Source organism: Mus caroli, unplaced genomic scaffold (genome assembly GCF_978045245.1).
Source record: "Mus caroli unplaced genomic scaffold, Mus_caroli_1 scaffold_2, whole genome shotgun sequence".
Taxonomy (NCBI): domain Eukaryota; kingdom Metazoa; phylum Chordata; class Mammalia; order Rodentia; family Muridae; genus Mus; species Mus caroli.
In genome coordinates this window covers 162381606-162386283 of record NW_028227257.1, presented here as the reverse complement: position 1 = coordinate 162386283, position 4678 = coordinate 162381606, and positions in this window count along the sequence as shown.

Here is a 4678-nt window from a genome sequence, read left to right as displayed (position 1 = left end):
CTTTTTATTAACCCATGACTATCTCCAGGTGACCAAAGGATCTCCATCTATCTTTTGCTGTGAGGCACAGAGAAGATAACACATGAAGGACATTTTTGATGCCTCTGGCCTTTTATGATACATACTACACCATCCTCTCAGTTGCTCAGCCTATCAAGTGAGGGTGGCCTTAAAGTGTGTGCTGTCTAAATGCAGCCAGAGCCTGGGCCAGAGCTTTCACTATCTAAGAGGTGTTTGCTAGACATTTATGATGTCATTCTTTTTTACCCTTTAATTAACAGCTTCCCAGAAAACCACATGCTTGGACAAATTATTTTGACAATTTATATTTAATTATTTCAATCCCACTATAATCTATCAATGACTTGAAACCACATGTGTATCAGGAAGTGTGTGTGTGTGTGTGTGTGTCTGTCTGTGTGTGAAGTGCCTCAGCAAATATGCCAGGAAGGTGCTCTTCCATTGAGCTACATTACTTCCAAGATGTGAATTTTTTTAAGATTTATTTTTGTTTATTTGTATTGTATCTCTTGTGGGTGTATGCTACATGTGTGTGGGTACCCTCAGAGGCCAGAAGAGGGTGTAAGAAACTCTGGACATTTCTCCAGTGCCCCAAGACATAAGTTTTAAGATTTAAGATTCATTTCCAGGAGAAATATAGCCAAAGGGTGAAATAAAATTAATATATATATATGCATATATACGCATGCTTTTGTATTTCCTGTAAACTTATACATGCAGCCCATAGAAAATACTCTGACTGTATTTACAGATGGCTCATCTAATAGGAAGGCAGCATATGTGATTGGATCACATGTTCATTCTTTTGAGTTTCCCCCTGCTTCAGCACAAATAATTGAACTATGTGCTGTAGCTGCTGTTTTTGAAATGCCGAAAAATCAGGCTTTCAATTTCTATACTGATAAAGTCAAAATATAGCTCATGGTTTACAATTACTTAAAACTGTTCCTTTTTTAGGTACTGTTAATTCTCAAATTTTGCAATTATTCCAATACACCTCAATTTAAGAGAATGTACTCTTCTGTACTATATAGGACATTTAAGAGCTCATACTGTATTGCCTGCATCCCTTAGTGAGGGCAATGCTAGAACAGACTTGTATACCAGGCAGATTATAGTGCATACATAGGAACAATTAACCAAAACATTCTCATTCTCTATATCATCAAAGTAGTAATAGCTTGAGACAACAATTTGGTATTTCTAGAGAATGTGCACGTCAAATTGTAAAGACTTGTCCTGGATGTCCCCAATTTCTACCTGTACCACATAATGGTGTTAATCCTCAAGGAATTATACCTAATCAATTATGGCAAATGGATGTTACTCATTTTTTTGATTTTGGAAAATTAAAATATGTATATGTGACTATTGACACATTTTCAGGCTTCTTACTTGCAACTGCCTTAACAGGAAAAGCAACTAAAAGTGTAATTAGTCATTGCCTACATTGTTTTTCTATGCTTGGTGTTCCAAATCAGATTTGTGTTTCCTCTTTAAGGTCTTTACCTGTTTACCTGTGTTCACCTGTATTTCTTTAAGGGAGTTATTTATGTCCTTCTTAAAGTCCTCTATCATCATCATGAGATGTGATTTTAAATCAGAATCTTGCTTTTCTGGTGTGTTGGGGTAACTACAACTCACTGTAGTGGGAGAACTGGGTTCTGATGATGCCAAGTAGCCTTGGTTTCTGTTGCTTATGTTCTTGTGTGTAACCTCCCCTCAAAGCCTGAAGCAGGCTGAGCCAGACCTTGACCTTGCTGCCACTAAGGAGATTACCTAGGTTGGAGCCTTCCTCCCTAGATCACTCTATTGTTTAGCCACTGCTGCTTTTCCTCCTGCTGAGAGGCCCCTGAGACTATACCCTATCCTGTATGTCATCACCTGCAGCTGATTCCAGGCTCCAAGGATGAATTGGTGGGAATGGGCCTCCCCTCCTCTTTTATAAGCACATTTGCCATTAAACATTTGAGCTTTGATCAGGAAACTTGACTTAGCTCCATTTTTCTCTCGACCGCCTAGTTTCCCCTCTCTTTTCAGCCCCAGCTTGCCTCCCAGGTGTACCCGTTTCTTGTGAGCTGTAGGCTGGCTTTCAACACTTGTGTTTGCCTTTTGCCATCTGGTTATCTCTGGTGTTAGCTGGTTTTGCTGTCTCTGACTGTGGCTTGTCCCTTCTATGAGCCTGTGTGTCAGTACTCCTGGGAGACCAGTTCTCTCTGGGAGGAATTTAGGTTTGGAGAGATATGATACAGGGTCAGCTCTGGGGTACAGACAGAAATAAGAAAGATCCTGTCCCTAGCTGATCCTTGGTTCCTGTGTCCTGATGACTCTTGGCTGGTCCCTCTTGGGCCAGGAATTTAAAGAGAAATGGTGGTCTTACCTGTGCTCACAGGTGTGTAGGCATTCCTGGGAGACCAGCTCTCTCCTGGTAGTATTTGTATATGTAGCTCTGTGGCACAGATTCAGCTCGGGCATAAACAGAAACCTGAAGACTCCTGTCCGAGGCAGCTCCTTGGCTCCTGTGTCCTGAGGGTTCCAGACGGGACATTCAGAGCATCAGTGGTGGCCCTACCTGTGCTCACAGGCCTGTCTGCATGCATGGGAGGCTAGCTGCCTCCTGTTTCCACCTGGGTATGGAGTTCTGTGGCAGAGGGCCAGTTCTAGGACCAGATGGAAACTGTCCAAGTCAGATTAAAACAGATAATGGAACTGGCTATTACAGTCAAACATTGAGATGTTTTGGAGAAAATTACCATTACCCTTATTACTGGGATTCATTATAATCCCCAAGAACAAGGTGTTGTGAAACAGGCCCTGTGGAATTTTAACAAAACAATATCTTTAAAAAATAAAAAAGGAGCAGTTATATCCCCATTCACCACAAATTAATTTTATCACGTTCTTTTTATTTTATTCTATTTTTAAAAAAAAAAATTGGATGCCGATCTGCACACCTTCCCCGACAGAGGTGAGGTGGCCTCCAGGGAGGGCTCTGACTGTTGAAGCAGGTAAGAGAGCCATCTTGTATCTCAGGTCCCTCAGCGACCTGTCTGCTCAGGAGAGCATGGGGACTGCAGAAGCAACATAGCTTCGGGGACAGGCCCTGTTTTGGGCCTTCATCTTCAGCCAGGAAGCAGATCTGAGCTCCAGACACCTGCGCACCTTACCTACCACAGGAGATGTGGCTTGGAGAGAGTACTCTGACCACTGAGACTCAGGAGAGAGTTGGAATCCCAGGCAGACCTACTAGAATTGCACCAAACTTCTCACCAGAGTCTATGAAAACCAGAAGATCCTGGACAGATGTTATACAGACACTAAGAGAACACAAATGCCAGCCCAGGCTACTATACCCAGCAAAACTCTCAATTACCATAGATGGAGAATCCAAAGTATTCCATGACAAAACCAAATTCACACAATATCTTTCCATGGATCACACCCTTCAAAGGATAATAAAGAGAAAACACCGACACAAGGATGGAAACTACTTCCTAGAAAAAGCAAGAAAGTAATCCTTCAACAAACCTAAAAGAAGACAGCCACAAGAACAGAATCCCAAGTTTAACAACAAAAATAACAGGAAGCAACAATTACTTTTCTTTCATATCTCTTAATATCAATGGACTCAATTCCCCAATAAAAAGACATAGACTAACAGACTGTCCACACAAACAGGACCCAACATTTTGCTGCATATATGAAACCCATCTCAGGGAAAAAGACAGACACTGCCTCAGAGTGAAAGGCTGGAAAACAATTTTCCAAGAAAATGGTCCTGAGAAACAAGTTGGAGTAGCCATTCTAATAACGAATAAAATTGACTTCCAACACAAAGTTATCAAAAAAGACAAGGACGGGCACTTCATACTGATCAAAGGTAAAATCTACCAAGGTGAACTCTCAATCCTGAATATCTATGATCCAAATGCAAGGACAGACACAGTCATTAAAGAAACTTTAGTAAAGCTCAAAACACACATTGCACCTCACACAATAATAGTGGGAGACTTCAACACCCCACTCTCATCAATGGACAGATCCTGGAATCAGAAACTAAACAGAGACACATGGGAACTAACAGAAGTTATGAAACAAATGGATTTAACAAATATCTACAGAACATTTTATCCTAAAACAAAAGAATATACCTTCTTCTCAGCACCTCATGGTACCTTCTCCAAAATTAACCATATAATTGGTCACAAAACAGGCCTCAACAGATACAAAAATATTGAAACTATCCCATGCATCCTATCTGATCACCATGGACTAAGGCTGATCTTCAATAACAGCATAAACAATAGAAAACCAACATTCACGTGGAAACTGAACAACACTCTACTCAATGATACCGTGGTCAAGGGAAAAAGAAAGAAAGAAATTAAAGACTTTTTAGAGTTTAATGAAAATGAAGCCACAACATACCCAAACTATGGGACACAATGAAAGCATTTCTAAGAGGAAAACTCATAGCTCTGAGTGCCCCCAAAAAGAAACTAGAAAGAGCACACACTACCAGCTTGACAACACACCTACAAGCTCTAGAACAAAAGGAAGCAAATTCACCAGATTGCAGAAAATAATCAAACTTAAGGCTGAAATCAGCCTTAAGTGGAAACAAAAAAGAACTATACAAAGAATCAACCAAACCAGG